Genomic DNA, 22869 nt, shown 5'->3' with positions numbered 1-22869 from the left:
GATAAAGGATGTAATAAATGAATATAATGTTAATATGCATTAAATAATGTCCTTACATGGGTTTATTTTGTTGTATGTAAATTTTATCTCACTAAAGTTGACTTAACAAAAAGGAAATATTCTTATCCTGTTACCTTCCAAATTCATTCCTTTTCTGCTTTAATTTCTGTATGAAATCACTATTTCATATACAGCTAATATACCTATTTGAGGTATGAAACTCCATATCCATTATATATATGTTTCATATGGGTGTGCATTATATATGGACATATCTTTTGGGGGAAAACTTCAAATCATTATTTTCTGGACTGCTGCTTTTCTTACAATTTTTTAAAAGGAAAATATTGATCTTGTCACATACAACTGAATACCTTTTACTAAAATGATAAGACCCTACTTAAAGGTATGAGCCGGAGTGCCTGGGTGGCTGAGTCAGTCAGACTCTTGATTTCAGCTCAGATCATGATGTCAGGATTGTGGGATCAAGCCCTGAGTCAGTGCAGCCTGAAGTCTCTTTAAGATTCTGTCTCCTTCTCCTTCTGGCCCTCCTCCCACCCCCCAATAAGTTCAGAGACTCCAGCAGCTATATTTTTATCACATGACTTTTCTCTTTTAACCATATCTGATCGGCCTGAGTTAGGTCTTTTCAGTTATAGCCTAAAGGACAGGATCACAGATTAGAACCATGACTGCTGAAGTGCCCCACTCCCATAGATTGGAGGAGTTCCTTTAACGGAGATATAGAACTCTTTTGACTTTTAATAGATGGATTTTCTAAAATTTCATACATATCCAGAAAGGAATACCTAAAATTTCTGCTGTTTCATCCCTTGATTGCCCAGAACACACGCATAATTCTAAAGATGCTTTTCCAAATAATTGTAAATACTTTTTAACAAGAAGTAACCCAAGGTAATATCAAGAACAACATATATACAGGACATGTCAATATGTCACCACCTTTGAAAACCATAATCTCCCTGAAATATGCATTTCTTTTGTACTTTTGTTGTCATTCCACCACTCTTCTTCAACTAGCAAGTGAATCAAAAAATTATGTCAACACACTTTGTATACAGTAGTATGGAGAAAAGGAAGAAAAAGGTATAAAGAGCAATGACAACTCCTAATCAAAAGAGGAAAGAGAAAAGGGAAAGTGGGTGGAATAATTAAATCTTTGGGCACTACCAATGAGAACACAGAAGTGGAAACTCTAGTCCTTGATGCTACTGGTGCAACTAATGACCCCCCTTCTCTCTTACCCACTCCTTTATCCTCTTACCTTTAGTCAAAACTTAGTTTCTTTCCTTGGAACAGTTCTGAGCCCTGAAAGACCTTATTTGTAGTTTTTTTACCCTCAGGCATGATTGTAAAATCCCAATAAAATCCGCAGATTTGGCAGCCTGGGTGGCTCAGCAGTTTAGCTCTGCCTTCAGCCCAGGGCATGATCCTGGAGTCCCGGGATCAAGTCCCACGTCAGGCTCCCTGCATGGAGCCTGCTTCTCCCTCTGTCTGTGTCTCTGCCTCTCTCTCTCTCTCGCTCTTTCTCATGAATAAATAAATAAAATCTTAAGAAAAATAAAATAAAAATAAAATCCACGGATTCCATCCACATCATATATAGTAGAAACATTATTTTTTAAAAAGATTTATTTATTTTAGGGATGGAGGGGTAGGAGGAGAGAGAGACTCTCAAGCAGATCAAACTCTAAGATCATGACCTGAGCCTAAAGCAAGAGTCAGATGCTTAACTGACTGAGCCACCACCCAAGTTCCCCTTAGAAACATTTTTCTTAAGAGTCAGCATCAATAATTTCAGCTAACAGTATGTACCCCCTGTTAAAATTTTTTTTAATTACTAAAGTACTTCAAATTTAGTACAACAAAAGTACTACAAAATTACAAATGCATATTGTAAAAAAAATTTGGACAGTGTAGAATTATGTCGAAACAATCCTTACAGATAGAAATATAAAAAGCAAATAATTGGAACGCAGCAAAATTCTCTTCAATCTCATCCCTCATATTCCTCCTACAAGTAGATGGTAGCTATGATCAACAGTTTAATGTAATTTCTTGTAGGCTTTTTTTGATGCATATACAAATATATATATATTTGTGTCCCTTGGTGTATGGTTAACATATCAAAAGCTCAGGGCTGGTTGCTATTGCTGCCTTTGATATATATTTACAAGCACTAAAATGGCCAAAGAGTAACCAGTGGAAGGTAAATGTGCACAAGCAAAGCACTTGGTTAATTTGGTTAATCAACTCTATCATAAGTAGCCTGGCCCAGGTTACAGAGCATTCTAGAAGCTCCCAGCAGGGAAGAAAGAGGGAGCTAGTAATAGGGGAAATTAACTGATCATCATGACCCACTGAGTCTGATTCATGCTGTTGTCTGTCTGAAGGGTCTGATTGGAGGGAGTGGGATGGGAGCAGCTGTAGGCTCCTCAGGACAGCAGTCATTCTTGGTTTTGGTTTTAGTTTACGAAGCTTCACCAAGCATGACACAAGAGACATCGAAAACATTAAAGTGATGTGGAGTAATGTCTCTGTCCAGTTGGCTCTGGTTCAGTCTCATACTTGTTGGCCTGGGCTTTGTATTGGTTCACTCTGCCCAGTGGCTAGGTGACACTAGAGAAGGGAGGTCCTAGCAAAGCAATATAGTAAAATGAAATCTAGAGATTTTGCACTACAGAGGTTTTTATTTTAATTCTTGTAAAAAAATTTTAAATAAAATTTTATTTTTAGAATAGATTTTGAAATGTAGATTTACAGAAAGCTTTTGAAAATAGTAGTTTTCCTGTATCTCACACTGTTTTCCCTATTATTAACGTCTTACATTAGAATGGTGCTTTGGTCATGGTTAATGAACCAATATTGATACATTATTATTAACTAAAGCCCATGCTTTACTCATATTTCTTTACTTCTTACTTATAGTTTTTGTTGTTGTTGTTGTTGTTCCAGGATCCAATTCAGGATATCACATTATAGTTAATCATCATATCTCCTGAGGCTCCTCTTAGCTATGATGGTTTCTCAGAAATTCTTTATTTTTGATGACTTTGACAATCATGAGGAATGACTGGTCAGGCATTTTATAGAATGTCCTTCAGGTGGGATTGTCTGGTGTTTTTCTTCTTATTACCCTAGGCTTATGGGTGAAGAGGAGGAAGACCGCACAAGGTAATGTATCATCCTCAGCATGACATAGCCACTGTTGATGTTAACCCTGATGACATGGCTAGGGTAGTATTTGTCTGGTTTCTCCACTATAAAGGTATTCTTGCCTCTCTTTCCATAATGTGCTTTTCGTTGGGAAGTCACTGGGCATAGTCCATCCTTAAAGAGTGGGACTTGTCATTCATGTCCTTGTAAGCAGATACATACATAACATTATTTGGAATTTTCTTGGGAGCATTGTCTCTTCTACTATTAGTTATAATCCTATGCTACTTTATTTATTTTGTTGCTCTAAAATTGTTACTGTTTTGGCCATTAAGAACTCTTTTAATTGGCTCCTATACCTCTTTGACATTGTACCATCATTGTGTTTTTCGAGCACTTCCTTATCCCTGGCATTACAAGATGCTCCAGGTCGGTTGTGTATGTTTCCTTCCTTAGCTAGAGTAAGCCATTTCTCCAAGATGCCCTGGTTCTTCTTATTGGTAAGTGGTATTAAAAATGGACTCTGGGTGCTAGATATGCTTATTGCTACTGGGGAATCATGGTTTCTAGGCCCTGTCAGCTGACAATGCAAAGAAATATATTTATCTCTACTAACCCATGTGTATACACATAGCTATAAATTTCTCTCTAGCTAAGTGTGAATTCATATCGATGTCTCCAACTTTAATGGATTTTCACATGGATCATTCTAGCCTTCTTCCCTTGTTCATCTGTAAAATCCCACTCCAACACAGGAAACCTGGCTGCCACCATCCACTGTCCATTCACTTAATTGTTCAGTTCCAGTATACATGCACATTGTTGCATACTTCGTGGGCAACAACTTTAGCAACTAGCATACAATGCTTTGGTGCAGTTCCATTTGCCTTGAAGATTCTACTAATTTTCAGAGTTATTTAGGTCACCATCTTTTCCCCTCTCCTTCAGTAAAATTGTTTCAAATATTTGTAAAACAGATTCTTTTGTCGTTATCCTGGGATAATCCTGGGATGTCCCAACCACCTAATTTTTTTTTTTACTTCTCCTACATTAAGAGTCACTCTTCCTGCTGTAAAGGTCTATTGGTTTTGATAAATGTGTCACATATCCATGATTACAGTATCATACAGAATGGTTTCACCAAGCAAAAATCCCCCTGTGATTCTTCTGTTCAACTCTCTATCACCAACCCCAGCCTACCATCCACTGATTATTTATCTTCTCTATGGTTTTACCCTTTCTGGAATATCTATAAATGAAATCACACAGTATGTTGTTTTTTCAGACTGTCTTCTCTCACTTACATGCCTTTAAGCTTCGTCTACATCTTTGCATGATTTGATAGCCCATTTCTTCTTATCACTGAAAACTAGTATTCTTTTGTAGGAACGTACCACAGTTTATCAGTTGACTTATTGGAGAACATCTTAGTTACCTCTAGTTTTGGACATTATGAATAAAGCTGCTATAAACATTTTCATGCAGATTTTTGTGTGGCCATGTTTTTAAAACTATTGGATAAGTATCTAGGAGCATGAATGCTATACTGTATAGTAATAGTATATTTAGCTTTGAAGAAACGGCCAAACTGTCTTCCAAAGTGGCTGTATATTTTTTATTCCTGTGGGCAGTGGATGAGAGTTTGCATTGCTCTGCATCTTCATCAGCCATTTGTGCATTTAGTTTTTTTTTTTTTTTAATTTTGCCATTTTGCCATAGGAATGTACTGGTATTACTTTGTTATTTAAATTTTTCTAATGACAAATGATATTTGACATTTTAAAAAGAGATTTTATTCATTTATTTGAGAGAGAGAGAGACCCCATGCACAAATGGTGGGGATGGCAGAGGGAGAGGGAGAGGGAGAAGCAGACTTTCCACTGAGCCGGGAGCCTGATGTGGAGCTTGATCCCAGGATTCTGAGATCTTGACCTGAGCCAAAGGCAGATACTTAACTGATTGAACCACCCAGGCACCCCCCACATCTTTTTATATGCTCATTGGCCATCTATATATCATTTGTGGGGAGGTGTCTATTCAGATTTTTTGCCCATTTTTTAATTGTTTTTTTCTAATTGTTGAATATTAAGAGTTTTTTGGTATATTTTAGATGTCCTTTATCAGATATGTGTTTTGCAAATATTTTTCTCCAACTCTGTGGCTTTTTTTCCCATTCCATCAACAGTGTCTTTTATAGAGCAGAATTTTTAATTTTAATAAAGTCTAAAATTGTTAGAAGTCCAATTTTAATAAAATACAAAGTAAAGTTTTTCTTCCATGAATTATGTTTTTGGTATTATATTTAAAAACTTATCACCAATCCCAAGGTCATGTGCATATTCTTCTATGTTTTCTTTTAGAAGTTGTAGTTTTGTATGTTATATATAGCTTTATTAAAGTTTTAATTTTCTCATGGAATAATTTTTTAGGCAGCTTGACTTGTGGAAAATGGTAATTTATTTGACACAAAGCATGCTTTTCTTTCTGTGTCTGTTTTTCTCCCTCAAAAAAAAAAAAAAAAAAAAAAAAGAAGTAGGACATGATTAGCCCATAGGAAGACTGATGAGTTCAGAAAGAAGGTATTTCTGTTGTGGATTTACAAATAGTACCATAATTATTTCTCATGACTTCTTACATTTCTCACATACTAATTAAGCTTGATTCAAAACACAAGATGAAAACTTATATACAAATCCGAAACTTTTTACCTATGCTAGGGTTGACAGAAGAATGGTGAGAAACATCACTCCAGCTCTAGGGTTGGAATTTGAAACAAGGACCTTTTTTTCAGAATAGGGAACCTGAGAGAGACAGATTTCATTTAATGAATCATTATGCTCCTCAACAGCAACCTATCCTGCTCTCAGATTAGGACATTCCTCTCATAGTCCTATCAGTTGTAGAGCATTTATTTTTGTCTTTTCCTTTTTTGCAAAAAACAAAGAAACCAAAAAGCAAAAAACACACAAAAACACACACCAAAAAAACCAATAATAAAACACATTTAAATCTATGACTATTCTTCTGAGTTCTGCTTTGACACATCCCATAAATTTTGTTATATATTGTTCTTATTGTTGTTAATTTCTAAATTTTCTGCAGCATTAATTTTCTTAATTTTCTTTCTTTCTTTCTTTCTTTCTTTCATAAATACTTTACTTTCTAATTGGAATGTATCCTATATATTTGAAATATATATTTATTGTTGAGTAATTCTTTTATTTATTTATTTTTGGTAGATGTTTTATTAGTATTAGAAACAAAGGTCCATTCTATGCTTGTGTGATAAAAAGTTTGATTTACATTTTATGTCAGCCATCAAAAAGAGAAAGAGTTATTATTAAAGCTTCCCATTAGTACTGCACTTCTGTCCATTTCTTCTAATTTATAGCAGATTTCACTTTTGTATTTTGATGTAATGTTACATGATGCATAAAATTTCATGACAGTTTTATATTCATTGTGAAATATACTTTCTGACAGGACATCCTCATTTCACTTTGTATTTCTGCCTTAGTTTCTATCATATTTGTTATTGTCATTGTGATCGTTTTTTTATTGTATTTGCCTGATATATTTGCCTACTTTCTAATCATTTAGTATATTTTTATTTAGCAATTTTGTGTCAGATGGGGCTTTAGAAAATGTCACATAGATGGATCTCACTTTTCTTCTCGTACAATCTAAAGATATATTCTCTAATGAAGGAGAGGTTCCCAATTGCATTTGTAGGCTTAATAAACAATATTTAATTGTATTTTGCCATTTTTGTTTTGTGATTTCTTCTATATGTTTTCTTTCCTCACCTCCTCTTCTTCATCTCTTTTTCTTCCGTCTCCTTTTGCTCCTCCTCATCCTCTTCCTTTTTTTTTTTTTTTTTTTGTTTACTGCCTTTTACTATATGACTATATTTCTTTGCTTTCATCATCTCTACTATTGTGGAAGAGATCTATGCTATTTTTTAAGCCACTAATAGTTACTTTAGTTTCAAAATCTTTTTGAATTCAGAAATGGCAAACCTGTGATGTCATTCTCTTCCTTCCAGGGAAGATAGTGTAATTGGATTAGAGCACTTTCCCATTCAGCCTGTAGAGGACCGCAACAAAGCCCTCAAGCAGTCATTACCAATTAACAGGAGTTGGAACAGTAAGCTGAACTCTTTTTGCCATCCTTACTTTTTCCTATATAATGAAGTAAGCCAGTGCATCCCAAATGTTGCTGCACATTGGAAGTAGCTGAGGAACTTGGACACCATACCAATTAAATGAAAATGCCTGAGGGTGGAAGTCAGGCATCACTGTTCCATAAAGATCCCTAAATTATTCCAATACACACAAAATTTAACAACTACCATGTTTAGGCATAATTTTACATCCCACTCCTATTTTCCTCCCATTTCTCTGTTATTATGAATGTAGTTAAAACTTTCTCCCTCTCTCTCTTCCTCCCTTTCCCTCTTTCCTTCTTCCTTCAAACCATTACACATCTTCTAATTTGAAAACAACATTTTTAATTGGCACCCACTTTTATACCCACCTTTATAAAAATTAATTTGAATATCTCTCAGTTCTAAATGGTTCAGTGTTTGCAACCAGTCATTTTATACAATCACGTTCACATTCTGAGAATGTTAAAGTTTGTTTTCTCTCTCCAGCAGTATAAGTACATTTTCAAATAATTTTTTTTCAGAGAATTTTTATGAATGATACATGTATTGCATATCTGAGATTATTTTCACACACAAAATTTGACTGGGTACAAAATTCTTAGATGACATAGTTTCTCTTAAAAATTCTGTAGATGGGCAGCCCAGGTGGCTGAGCAGTTTAGTGCCGCTTTCAGCCCAAGGCCTGATCCTGAAGACCTGGGATCAAGTCCCATGTCAGGCTCCCTGCACAGAGCCTGCTTCTCCCTCTGCCTGTGTCTCTTCCCCTCTCTCTCTCTCTCTTTCTTTCTCTGTGTGTGTATCTCTCATGAATAAATAAATAAAATCTAAAAAAAAAAATTCTGTAGACATTAATCCATTATCTTCTGATATTTTAAGTTACAGAACAAATGTTTAAGGCAATTCTTATTTTTATTCCTTTGTAATTAACTTTTCTTCTTTTATTCTCTTCCTTTTTATTCCCCAAAGGTCTTGAAAATTTTTTCCTTTATTCTTTCAATCCCAAAGTTGTCTAGAAGGTGTATTTCATTTTGCTTAGATGCAGTTGGTGCTTTCAACCTGTAAGTATAAATATCTTTTTAGCTCAGAAAAGCATTTTTCTTCATAGCTTTGGTTATTATTTTCCCTTCTACTTAAACTGATTTCCCCTTTAAGAACAATGATGCTCTGAGTTTGCTTTCCATGATGTGCCTTCTGTAACTATTTTATTTTATTTTTAAGATTTTATTTATTTATTCATGAGAGACAGAGAGAGGCAGAGGCAGAGGCATAGGCAGAGGGAGAATCAGGGTCCCCACAGGAAGCCCTATGCAGGACTTCATCCGGGGACCTGGGGATCACACCCTGAGCTGAAGGCAGACGCTCAACCCCTGAGCCACCCAGGCGTCCCTATGTACCATTTTAATCTCTGATTTTGCTTCTGGAAGCCAGGGAAACTTTTCAAGTTCATTTTCCATGCAATAGATTTAAAGTTTCATGATATGATTGAGATTTCTACTACTAGTCATATAAATTTCATTTTTACAATTGCATTTATCCAAAGGATCTTTTACATTCTTTGTTTCTGTGTTCCATTTTTAGAGTATCCTGCTCTTGTTTTATGCATGCAACTTATTTTATCTTTTGGGTGAGATTAGTTACAGTTAAATTTTAATTTTTTTAATTTTTTTTTACAGTTTAATTTTTAATGTTCTCTTCTTCCTGCACAGCGTCTTTTCCTTCCAGTTTCCTTCTTTTCTCTTGTATTCTTTTTTATCTTTAAGCTAAGTGCTTGGGGGGCAGGGAGGGACTTATGGAAAACTTTGATTATTTGCTCCTACTTAAGAATGGGGGTTCTAATGGGTTGATAGGGAGCTCTCCAATTGCCTTAGTGCAGTTTATCCTCTGTGAATCACTGTAAAGCTTTTACTGTTCCCATTGTCAGAATTTGGGGTGGGGGTGGATTTTGGTGCCATAGGATGGTCATATCCCCTAGAGAAGACTCATCCATCTCTTTTCTGGAAAATAAAGGACTGTATTCTGGGAGCCAGTGGAAGAAGGGATTAGACCCTAGCATTCAGTATGCAAATATGTATTTAACCCTACTGCTTTTGGTGGAGAACCCGTGGGGCCTCTATTTCTGTTCCTTAGCCTAAGAATGTTCCACTTTACTCATCACATAAACCACAGGCTTCTGCTGGGGAGAAGAGATAGCCCTCAGCGACAGCATGTGGGGGGAAGTCAGTATATCTAGTTGTTTCTTAACTTCCCCAGACCTCCTAATTTTTCTCTTTCCTTCCTTTCATGCTGTCTTCTAGCAATACTGGTGCTGCTAATTCCTGAGTCTCCTGAGGCAGTCTGTGATTGGTTGGGTTGATTCTCAGTTTTTTCTACCTACAGTTTAGAATTTGGCTTCCTCCAATCTCAAACTTAAATCAGTTTCAAAATATCTGTCTGTTTTCCAGTGTCAAAATTTTACCATTATTTTCTTTTCTATTTTCTCTACCCATGTGGAGATATATATGTATGTACATGTGTATAATTTATATTATTATATATTATTTTATATAGTATATTATTATATATTACTTACCTATACATATATATTTTATACATGTATATTATATTTTTATAAGGGCTTTGGGAGGGAGCAAAATGGGATGTTAGTTCAAAGTTCTAACTTTACCTGGAAGCATCATTACCTTTTTAGAACTTTTGGGTTCCCTGTCAATTCTGTTATCTGAATTTTAATCTCACCATTGATCTCAGCTTTCTGTCTCCTTAAGCTCCTGAATTATAGTGGCCTATAATTCTTGCAGTGTTTTCAAGGATTGCCTGTGGTTTCCTGATGTTATCTCCTGAAGCTTATAGTAGATCATTTTCAGAAATAACCACCTTTGAGTCAAATGTTTCCATTTCTTTACACTGTAGCATTTTTTTCATGAGTCTCATTTATGTTTATTGTATTTTCACTCTTTCTAGAACAAGAGTAAATATATCTGGACTTGGTGTTTATCAATAGACAGGGAGCTTCTCAGAATCATACTCTTTGGATTCCATTGGCCACAATTGGGTCATATGTCCAAGGGAGTCTAAGAGAGCCAATTAATATCCAGCATTTTCGGCCCCTGGTGGGTACATATGATAGTAGAAGGGGGTGTTTGAAGCAAGGAAGAAGGAGACAAGGAATGACAAGTCATAAGCAACAAATTGTCCTTGCTCCAGCTGGTGATAATTATGATTGTATTTTCTGTAAGTAAGCTGTGAATACTGACTAGAATAAATGAAAGTCCTCTTTATGTGAGAAAGATGTGTAGTTTCCATACGTGGTATAGCCCTTCTTTTCCAGAGTGAGATCAATATAGACCTTGTCAATCATACAATAAACCAATTTTGCTTCTGCTTTTGTGCTGGCTTCCAGAAAGTTCTAAGACAAATTTATGTCCTGCCACTGGTAAGCATTTTTTTTCTCGTGGTATATATTCTCTGATCTTACTCCACTTCCAGCTTCATTTGAACTTGCTCCACCCTTAATTTTTCCCCAACCTCTTCTCATATAATCCTATTTTCTTTCATTTTAACCTATTACATGTATTTTTGCAAGTATACTTCTATCTTAGATCCTTTTGGAATGAGGCCAAAGCTAAATAACAATTAATTACCTACTGATGTTTTTATAGCCTGATATTAAATTATACTTGAGAATTGGGACTATGTCGTACTGATATTTATATCTCCTATGTTTCCTCCTATACAGTAGCACCCAATCATTGTTTGTGGAATTGGATTGATACATCCCTAGGGCCATCTCAGTCCACCAGTTCTCTAAATGTGACCTTTCATTTTTCTAAGAGATTTTAGGATTACAGGTATCAACCAGTTGATGTGTTCACAGATAGCTAACTAGAAACGAGGTATCCCCATCCATTGTAGTTCAATGTGTGAATTCCTGGAATAGCTTGAGATTGTTATATCAGACAAATGCTTAAAGGTATTGATCTGATTTGACTAAATAGCAGCTCAGCCAAGCCAGCACAGAGATGCCAGAGTCACGCTGGGCCACAACAGCTGGAGACAGGCTTAGGAAACTAGAAATTATTCAGTTGCAGCCCCTCCAAACCATGTTTGACATGCTATTTGTCTTCTCCCACTGAAACTCTCTCCTTCCAAATAAATGGGGGTGGGTGATAGCTTGGGGGTTGTTTACCTTCTACTGAACAAACAAGTCTGAATTAGGAATTAGAAGCAGTGAGTCTAAAATGATGAACGCGCCTACCCTGGCATTACTTAGAAAATGGGAAAAATAAATTAGATTACTACTTGGAAAAACTCATTGGTTTGGTGAGCAGCAGGGACTTAATTGCAGGTCTAAAGCAGCACAGCCTCAGTTCTCTTCAACGAAGCGAAGACCTTGCTCAGAGCAACAGGCAGAAAGGGATCCCTCAGAGGGCTCTGTGATTTGTGGCAAGCCAGCAGAGATGCAAAGAGGAGGGTTAGAATCTGAGATCTTCCCTCTAAATGACACGGTGATGCTACATTTGCATGTGCCTGTGGTTATTACCTGGCATCTTGTGCGACACATTTTACTGGCTTGGAGAGCCTTGGGACACATCTTTTTGTTCCAGGGATACGTTAGGAGTGGCATGGTGAGAGAGCTTGAGAAGTGAGTGAAAGGATTTTTATTTCTTCAGCAGAATAAACAGGATGCTTTACTCCATCAACAGCTGTCCTTGATGTGGTATATTCTTTTGGAATAACACACAACAACATAATGCAGTTTGCTTGAAATTCTAATTAAAATGAGGTACTTGTCTCCTGCCTCAGCCAAATGAAATTATGAAACAAGACTTGCAAGCATCAAGGACTCATTTCAACAGTGCAACTAGCCTGAAAAATAGGAGTCCCTAACCAATAAAGTCAGCTTTCAGAATCATGGGATGTGAGGTGACTAGTGGTCCCAGCTAAAAGCACGGGTGTGTGCGTGTGCCTGTGCAGAACAGAATAGAAGGCTACAGGCTCTAAAATTTGCATGGCAGTCATAGAACACGTGTTAATACTGAAATGTAATATAATGCACTAGAAGCTTCCCATAATGCCAGCCTCCAGTTATATGGCATCGAATGACCTTTTAGGTAAAACCACCTTATAATTAGGTCCATTTGTTACTTCAGAAATGATTGCTCTGGCTGAGACCCAAGGTCCACTGGTTGCATGTTGCCTCATCAATAAAATCCCAACATATTAATAAGGAATGGCAATCCATGTCTCCAGTGAGTTTTCTGTGGACCTACGTATGTTTTTAAGCCAGACTGTAAGAAGCTAAAAGGGAGAGTGCAGGAATCCATCGTCACTCACACCAGAATGAATTTTTTTATGGACACGGTACAAATATCTTGAGATTCAGTTTACCAAAAATAATATGAACTGATATTACATTGACAAGCACTTTCTAAATGCCAAACACTGCATCTTATCCATCGCTTCTCTAAAGAATCCCCTGACATACAGCTATCGCTCCCACTTAAAAACGAAGAGCACAGTCAGAAAGGGTAAGTAAATGACTCAAGGTCACCCAGGTAATAAGTGATGGACCTAGGATTTGAATTCAGGCAGCCTGTTCCACACCCTGGGTTCTTAGATACCAATAACCAACATTTGGATAATACTTACTTTGCAGGGGGCACTAGTGCTTTACATTTTTGAGACCCATTTTATTTTTTTAAACATTTTATTTATTTATTCATGAGAGACACAGAGATAGAGGCAGAGGCACAGGAAGAGGGAGAAGCAGGCTCCATGCAGGGAGTCCGATGTGGGACTTGATCTCGAGTCTCCAGGATCAGGCCCTGGGCCGAAGGCAGACGCTCAACCGCTGAGCAACCCAGGCGTCCCTTGAGACACATTTAATCTTCACATTGACTTTATGAGATTGAATACTGAAACTAACCCCATTTTATTGGTGAGATGAAGGAAGGTACAGCTGCAACATGCCAAGGTCACCCAATGGCAAGGCTGAGGGGGCCAGGGACTGTTTTCACTGTGATGCCCTTCCCCTCTTTCCACTGTGTTATTCCAAGCATCGAGCAAGGCCAAGACCTCTGCCAAAGGTCTGCTGCAGCTGCATCATCTTGTTGGTTTTGAATTATATCTTTCTTTTTTTAAAACCATAAAAAGCCATTTTAAAAATAAAGGGACTTCCCATAAGCACCCCTTGAAATTGGAATCTGCTTTTCTTTTGTGGATGGCAGCTGACAGCTGAGACGAACAAGTAGGTGAGGGAAGGCTAAGGGCAATGAAGATATTACTGGACTTGGAGATTTGGAAACCATTCCTCATTTATAAGCCCCAAGTGATTTCTGGGCAATAAATGAGGGATCCTGACTTAGCTATGACTTAGCTGATATGGTATATATTTCCATCTAAATCTAAGTGATCGAGTGCATGGACAGGTTTACTACGACAAGTAAAAGCTAGGACTCAAATGAGGTCAATTAATTCAAAAATAACTGTTCTCTTAGCAGGCCCCCCAAATATGAAGGGCAAATGGTGCCTGCAACCATACCATAATACAAAGCCGAGAAGCTTAGGAAGAGACAACTGTAGAGATGAACTTAGCCACAGAAGCAGTGGTAGGTGGTACAGGGAAAGACAACTTTCTCAGTGAAGCAGTAGTGATAAATTAGGTTGGACATCTACATCAGCGTGCATTCAGGGAATGCCAGTTAATCTTAATATTAACTTGGGAACATATAATTAACACAGCATAACTCCTTGCATAAACCTCCGCGTCATATGTCATATAAAATATCCAGAAGTAAACTGGGGATACTGTCTGTGTTGAATTTACTTGTCGAGACTGAAGGGAAGATGCAGATCAAAGACTGAGGAAACAAGTGCAATGAGCGGCTTTTCCTGGTTTTAATAAGAAGGAGATGGCAACACTGATGACATTTCAAAACCAACAAAATGTGGCTTCTATGTATAGATGCATCTGATTTTTTAAAAAGGCTTTATTTATTTATTTGAGAGAGAGAATAAGCAGGAGGAAAAAGGAGAGAGAATCTGAAGCAGACTCCATGCCAAGCACAGAGCCCGATGTGGGGCTTGAACCTACCACCACGACGAGATCATGGCCTGAGCTGAGATCAAGAGTCAGGTGCTTAACTGACTGAGCCACCCAGGCACCTTGGAATTTTCTTTTTTAATCTCAGGACATCTCTTCTGTTTCTGGAAACTGCTGGTTATTGTACTCCTCTCAAGTTGTGCAATTCAGCTCATGTCTGCATTCATTACTCACTGGACACCTACTATGTGCTAAGTGCTTTTTACGTGTTATCACACTTATCTTCCTAACAGCCCACAAGGATCCATAATATTAGCCTCATTTCATGTTCAAGGAGACTGAAGCTTAGCGATTTTAAGTAACTTGCCAAAAGAACTACGTGCCAAAACTGACAGGAGATGAAAACTCGGCTCTGTTTATTTCCAAAGTGCTGAGCCTATTGTCTCTAGGAGAATATATCTGGGGAGCGCCCTGACTATGAAACTACAAAACTCCCAATGTAATTGGGGAGTCTTTGGGAGAGGCAAGTGGCCACAGTCATTAAAATTGTAAAAGCACTTTTACTCTACAAATGCATTCTAAAAATATTACTTGTCTGTGGGTTCCAGAATGTTCAGGGTTTGAAATTGGAAAAATAAAGTAAAATCATAAGTAATGGTCAGTAGGATGATTGGTAAATAAATGATGATGATTCATCTTTAATATGGAACATTAGGACAGCTGTTAAAGGGAATGGGGTAGTGCTCTATGTACTGATGCAGAAAAAAATTTACTTACATAATTAAAAAAAGAAGCGGATATTTAGGAATTGACAAACATCTGGCAAAAGTGTGTTTGTGTTTTCATACACTTTTAAGATACGTTAGTGTACAAGATAGTTTCTCTTTTAGGATTTTGTTATATCCTTCCCACCTCTCATCCCCCAGCCGTTAGCCAATTTCTACAATTTAAGCATATTCCAGCAATGGATAATGAATAATTGTTTCAGGTAAGAGTCTTGCTGTTGTTCTGTGACATGTTACAATGTAGGATCAACAAACACTAACAGAGATCAGCAAGTTTAGGTCCCCCGTTCAATAATTCCTCAGACTGGGGCAGCCTGGGTGGCTCAGGGGTTTAGCGCTGCCTTCAGTCCAGGGCGTGACCCTGGAGACCCTTGATGGGGTCCCAGGATCGAGTCCCACGTCGGGCTCCCTGCATGAAACCTGCTTCTCCTTTTGCCTGTGTCTCTGCCTCTCTCTCTCTGTCTCTATGAATAAATAAATAAAATTAGAAAAATAATTCCTCAGACTGAATGTGCCATTCTGGAACATCCTACTGACTACTCTAGGGGTGCCCAGCCTAGGCAAGAGTGAGTGGGGACACACTGACCTATGTTTTGAGAGGCCAGTGGGCAAGTACTGGAAATTCGCTAGGGGCCCTGAGAGTATCCATCTGATCTCCTCTGCTAATCCCCAAACTGAGAGAGGAGGCCGAGGGCTGGATGGCTTTCCCACCCTGGGCATTTATAGAATCCATATCCATGGGCATCCAGTACATTGGGGAAGATTTACCTGATGATTTTGCCCTCGAGCCAGGGCAAATGTACCATGTGGGCAGGTCCCAGCACCAGTCAGCACGGAGGGCTGGCGTTAGAGGTATACTCTACATTAGACTGGAAGGTCATGCGACTCAAAGACACCTGTACCATTGCATCCATCAAAAAGAGGAAAATGTGACATTTGCTATCTACGTAAACAGCTGATCCCAGATCTGTCTATAACGTTGCCCAAGTGACAATCCAAATTGACTAAAAGATAGTTGAAATTATCAGGCAGCCTGGGCCATGGTCTCATTATTTTGATAGCACAAACATGGCCTTTAATAGCACGTTGTCATTGTCATGTTTGTCTCAGGGCCATCAGATGATGATGGCTATTAGTTTGCATTTTTAAAAATATGCCTGGCTATCTGACAAGGTTTATGTACAAATTAAAATAATAACAAGAATTCAGGCGAGTGGCTTGTCCTGCAATTGTCCAGGGCAATATTATAACCTATGATGACATTTCCTTCCCCTGTTAGCTCCTGAAGCTATGCCAAAAAAAGAATATCTACAGTGATAGTTCCTTTTGCTTTTAAAATGCAAAATCTTTAAACAAACAAACAAATAGAATGTGGCATTTCAGATACACTTCCACAACACATAAAGGGGCTGCTAAGGCTCTTCCCTCAGGGATGAAGACTTGTATATGAAAATATGTCACTCTTCGCAATTCTAACACATCATGCTTATTACCCTTAAATTTGGCTTTAGTTTGGTTTGCTAATAATATTTCCTCCCAATCTGCAATTATCAATTTGCCCATCCTGTTTTACTTTATCCTATTATCCATGTAAGTATCATCTATTTAAGGTGATTAAGTCCTGTAGAGCCACCATCAGCAATGGTTTTACACTGCATGCCAGAGCTTGAATAGGAACGGGGCTGGGGGCGATTGCGGGGGGAAGAAAGGAGAAAATACAGAGAGCAGTGGTTGCAGTGGTTTTAAGAGGTGACTGCATAGACGGGACCTCCCTTTGCTCTTGCCAGCCTAGTGGAGGGGGCCCAAGGCGGGGTTAGAAGGGAAGTCCTGGGAAGACTCGTGGCTGGTGGGGAACCATGCAGGGGGACCAAGCAGCATCATAAACCAGCGTGCAAGGCACCCTGGATCCCGCCTTGCATGCAGTTGCGGCCTTCTGCCGGTGAGGCCAGGGCCCTGTCTCTTATCTGTTTTGTGCAGCGCTCAATGGCATGCCACGCACGGGAGGTTTGTTAAAATACATAGGATGATGGTAAATACAGATTAAAATAAAGTGCTGAGAAGCCAAGCCTATTAACTCACCTTGAGGTCCTGGCCCTGGTGGAGAAGCCGAGCAGAACCAATGGGCCTCTACTGCTCCGAGCCCAAAGCCCCCAGTGGGGAGACTTTGTGAGCAGCGGGCGTGCAGGAATTAACGACACACTCCCTTTAATGTTCATCGGGACTGAACACTGCTAATTTACAGCACTTCAGCATTTCGGGGCCCCTTGGCGTCTTTCCAATTATGTTAGTGGGGAGGTGACCGGCCCATCCGCGCTCCCCGCCGTGAGACCGTGCAAGCAGAACCTCGCAACCGAGTCCTGGGGTTCCCGTCCGTCTGTCCTGATGAAGCCGCATTGTTCCCTCCCCCGGGCCCACGAGCAGCACCCCTGGGCTCGATGCTTCCCTGCCCTGGTCCCCCCGGCCCAGGCCCATCCCGGCACCGAGCAGTCCCGGCCGACTCCGGGAGCACAGTGTGGCTAGCCTTGTATCTGTAGTTAAAAAGCAATAAATCTTAGGTCAGGTAATGAATTCCATTTTGAGTAATCTCATTATGGACATCTATTCAAAGAGTCTATACAGCACAAGCGGAATGACTGGAAAACTCAGTATAATGTGCTGGCTTTTTTCCCTGTGCCAAATTAACAGTGAAGGCCTTTAAAAGGATGCTTCGTTTAGGCTCTCCTATTATCAGAAATACTATACAAGGTGGAACTGGGGCCTGAGTGGACTTGGTGCTGCTGAGATAACTCCCACTGGTGGATCAATGGCTGGCATGGAAGGGGCTCTGAGTGAGGCAGCCTTCTGCCTCCGGCCCCACTGCCCCACTCCCTGCCGAAGATAGAAGAAGAAGGGATGAATATGGAGGAGAAGGTCCGGGGAGGTGTAGGTGGCAAGCACATTTTCTAAGACTACCTTGCAGGACCAGAAAGGTGTATTGTGCAGGATCTGTTTCACTTAATTGATCTTAAATACCATTATCCAATTGTTCTTCCTAAAACCCCGAGTGATGTCACCACTCTATAGCCTTCAGCTGCTCCCCATTACTATCTAAACTAGTTCAGCTCTCTCATCCTGAAATCTAAAGTGATTCCCAGAGATTCCCCGGGTGGCTCAGCAGTTTGGCACCGCCTTCAGTCCAGGGCCTGATCCTGGATCAGGATCTGGGATCGAGTCCCATATCGGGCTCCCTGCATGGAGCCTGCTTCTCCCTCTGCCTGTGTCTCTGCCTCTCTCTCATGAATAAATAAGCTCTTAAAAAAAATAAAGTGATTCCCAAATTTTACATACCCACCACCTGAGGATCTTGTTGAATTGCAATTCATGGATTAGCCTTGGGGTGAGGGCTAAGATTTGACATCTGGAATAAGCTTCCAGGTGACATCCATGCCGCTAGTCTACGCACCACACTTGGAGTAGCAAGGCTCTAGGATATTGGTCCTCAAACTTTGACTTACATTAGAATCGCCAGAAGGGTTTGTTAGGTTTGTTAGAGATTCTGAGCACACCCCCCGCCCCGGGGTTTCTGATGCAGTAGGCTTTGGGGGAGGGCTTGCAAATTTGCATCTCTCACAAGTTTCCAGGTGATGGCTGTTGCAGCTGGTCAGGGGACCACACTTTGAGGGCCACTGCTCTAGGGTAATGGTTCTCAAGCCTGACCGCACACACATATCACCTAATTTAAAATATGAAGATTTTAAAACATCCTGATTCTCAGCTCTACTCCTAGGCTAATGAAATTAGAATCTCTGAGGATAGGATCCCAGCATGAAAATCTTTTCAGCTCCTTAAGTGATTCTTAATATGAATTGAGAATCACTGCCGTAAAACATGACTTCCAGGATAACTTTCCCTACGGCGTCCAGAAGGAAAACAGGACTGTGTGTTCATCCCCAGATTAGCTTTTTGTACTATTATATTTCAGAACTTAGGCTCACATTGGTTTTTCTCCCTGAAATAACCTCCTATATCCACTGTCAAAACTCCATCTGTCTTTCATGGTTTATCTGGAACACCATGAAGGCATGAAGCCTTCCACTAGGCCCATGGCCAACTGAGAGCTTCTTAATATACTGCTTCCTAATTCCAGTCACAGATGAGATTCTCACTAGCCTTATCTTGTGGCTCCTTTCCGTTGCCAGAGCCCTCCTGGAAGCCTCTTTTGTGAAGCCTATGTCTGCATTAGGGTTATTTGTGTGGCCATGGGCCTTTCCCCACCAGCCCGCAGGTGCCTTGTGGGTAGAAGAAGCTTTGCCTTGCTCATTCTGCTCATCCCTCCCAAAGCTTTCAGTGCACCGCCCTACTCTGGAGTCTCTCACTTAGAATCTGTTGAGTTGTGCTGCATTTGTACCTCTGTGGCCCTAGACATCCCCATTCTCTCACAATATTGTTATTGATGTACTTCTCTTATCCTTGCCGGCTAGTTACAGTCTTCCTGAGGGCAGGGATGGTGTCATGCACATCTTTATCCAACAACTTCACTCCCCAATCAAACACACTCCTCTAAGTTTCTGCTACTCGAAATGTGGTCCTCAGACCAGCAGCATTGGAAGTAGCATTGGAATTGTAGACTCTCAGGCCCCACTCAGAACGGCTGAGTTAGAATCTGCATTTTTTTTTAGGGGATTTTATTTATACATTTGAGAAAAGGAGAGAGCACAAGCAGTGGGGGAGGGGCAGAAGGAAAGGGAGCAGCAGAGGCCTCGCTGTGCAGGGAGCCCCATGAGGGGTCTGACCCCGGGACCCTGGGATCATGACCTGAGCCAAAGGCAGACACACGCTTAACCGACTGAACGGCCCAGGTGCCCCTAGAATCTGCATTTAAACAAGATCCTCAGCTAATGTGTGTCCACATTAAAGTCTGGGATGGTGAAATGGTAAAATAAGGAAGCGCATGGGTCCCGGATTCCACTTTTGGGCTGTTTGAGTGAGTTGATGAGAATAGTCTTCATCTCATAGAGATGTGGGAGCATTAAATCATGTGATGTAAATAACTAAATAATGCCTTGTAAGTCAACACTCAGGGCCTTATAAGCCCTTCGTAACACGGTTTGAACTATTATTACTCAACTGAAACTGGTTACCTTTAATTGAATTTAAACCGCCACCCAGGCTAGGTAAGAAAATGAAACACAATTCTGCACGGATTTCAGAGACAGGAAACGTAAAAGGTAATAAATAAAAATATTACAAACCCTTTAGCAGATGTTAAAGAGCATTTCCAATCACTCCTGCGTTGAACCTTAGGCAATTCAGTGGTCAGAGCCTTTAAAATTGCCATCCCCCAGATTTCTGCTGCGTCACCTGGTTTTTCTCTACTGCGCAATGTTTTCAGGCCACCTGTAGTCTGCTCTACCTAAAGAACAACTTCATAAGTGAATTTTGTTTCTCAGACTCCTGAATCTGCTGCCGTGCGATGACCTCAGCGGCCATAAAATGTGGGCCTCGCTTGGGAAACGTGTGCACACACTGCCCCCTAGGGGATCTACTCTGTCATGACCCTCAAAACCAAGAAAAAAAAAACCCCAAATCTGTTGGGGGGCGGGGGTGTGTGTGTAGTCAGAGCTGAGGAAAAAGGGCTGAATCCTTGACTGTGACAGTCTGTAACGCTTTGAAATTACTGCCGGTCACTCTAGGTGTTAAATAACAAATAGGGCCCTGCATTCGTCAAGCAGAATTTGCTATGGATGACCCGGGTGTTAGGAAGGAAGGCCTCGACTCCGGTGACAGCCCAGAATGACAACCGACGTCTGGAATGAAACCTTAACTCTCCTGTATTTAGTGACAGGAAAATGATCCATCTATATCCCATGCGAGGTAAACCCAAATTTTAAGCTGTTAGAACAATAGGATGAAGTTAGTAAACAACTGTTGAGAGGCTCCAGGGCTCCAGGCCCTCCTGGTCCTCACTGACCAAGAGAGGGGAAGATCTCTGCTCTCACAGAGCTGAAATCCAAATTACTCTCCGCGAGCACCCACTCTGTCTCCCTCTGTGTCCTGTGGCTCCGGTGAGCTTTCCTGGGTTCCGGGGAGACACTGGCCTGTGTCGGAATGAAAGACAAGGTCCGTGTGGCCTGGTCACTCCAGACGTGGCTCACAGACAGCCCTGTTCTGTCCTATGACCTCTTAGGGATTTTTTTTTTTCCTTTTTCTTTCTTTCCTTTGTCTTTGTCTTTTTTTTTTTTTTTTTTTCCTGGTTCCTTGCAGGATTTTGTTGTTTGTTTTGAGAGACATATAGAATTATGTTTTGGGGAGGGAGCTACAACACATCCTGGTGTCCGATCCTTTTCTGAGCCCTGTCCCGGAGGGCAGAGAAGGCCTAAGGAGGACAGACAAGGCCTATGGAGGGCAGACAAGGCCTACGGAGGGCAGACAAGGCCTACGAGCCTCCTCAGAGCCAGGAAGCTTTTATTGGGAGGTGCTCAGGAGAACCAAACTGGCTCCCAGTTGCAGGAGGCTCCCCAAAGTCAACAATGGCTTCAGTTCAAAGGTTGCATGTGAACCCACCAATTCAGGGACTACCTCTTCGCCTTAGGCTGTCATCACTGTCCTCATTCATGGCTCACTTGGTTTCCAACGCGGCCTCCCGAGAGTTCCTAATTCCTTTCCCGTTGTCACTCTGAAGACACAGGGCCAGGGCCCTCCGCTGTTGGCGGCCCTGGAGATGGCTGGAGCCCATCTGCCTGCAAAGCTGCAGGGACCCCCGAGCCCTTCCCTGAGCGTGCCTGCGGGACAGCACAAGCCAAGGGCCTGAGGCCTGAGGGCACAGCCCGGCCCCATGCATTTCACCTCCCCCCGGATGCTCTTGCCTGCCCTGCTGCTTCCCTTCTTTCTGGCGCTTGGGACTGAGAGCTGTCAGTGACGCCCCACGTCCTCAGGTGTCAGCTCATGAATTGAGAGCCCTTCCCGGCCAGCAGGCACCCAGGATCGCTGCACCCCGCGTCCTGCAGAACCCGCAGCAGCACAGGGGAGCCGCGCAGCCAACCAATCCGGGGGGGGGGGGGGAGCACCGTTCATTCCTGGTTTTCATCCTTCTTCAGAACAAACCCCGTTTTGCAGCTGAGAGACAGAGGCTTGCCGAGCTGAAGTCCTCTGCTCTGCCCAGAACGTAGTGGAAACAGAGTTCACACCTGGGAGCCCAACTTCAAAGGCTTCACCCAGCACTCTGCTGCTAGGCCCCCCGGGAGTGGGGGTCCTCAGACCACACTTTCCCGCCTCCTTGTTTGGGAAGAACAGCTAACGACTCCGTTCAGTCACTGGGAAACCTTCCCCTAGTGTAGGAGGCAAGGACTGAATCAAAAATTATGTCTCGTTTCCCCCATCCCTCTCCCTTGGGCTGGGGTTCAGTCATTTCTCCCCCAAGTCTGCTTCTGGATCAGCACAGCCCTCCAGGAGCCTCCTTCTCCCCTCCCACAAGGCAAATGATGACATTAGCCGTGACTTCTTAGCTTGAGGAAGAATCTGCAGCAAACGGAGCCCCAGGAACCAGCAGCAGCAACAGCGCCACCTTCACCAAGTACTCTAAGTGCCTGTCACTGGTTTCCTAACAAATGGCTTCATTGGGACTCTCTCTCCTCCAGGTCAGCCACTGCATGTCCACTCCAGGCTGCTAAGGGCCACGCTCCTGCACTCTCTTTCCTGCTCTGGAAAATGACACTGAAACC

This window comes from Canis lupus, chromosome 37, assembly GCF_003254725.2.
Source record: "Canis lupus dingo isolate Sandy chromosome 37, ASM325472v2, whole genome shotgun sequence".
NCBI classification, from domain to species: Eukaryota; Metazoa; Chordata; class Mammalia; order Carnivora; family Canidae; genus Canis; species Canis lupus.
The sequence above is the reverse complement of the archived record's forward strand: the minus strand, read 5'-3'. Positions refer to the sequence as shown.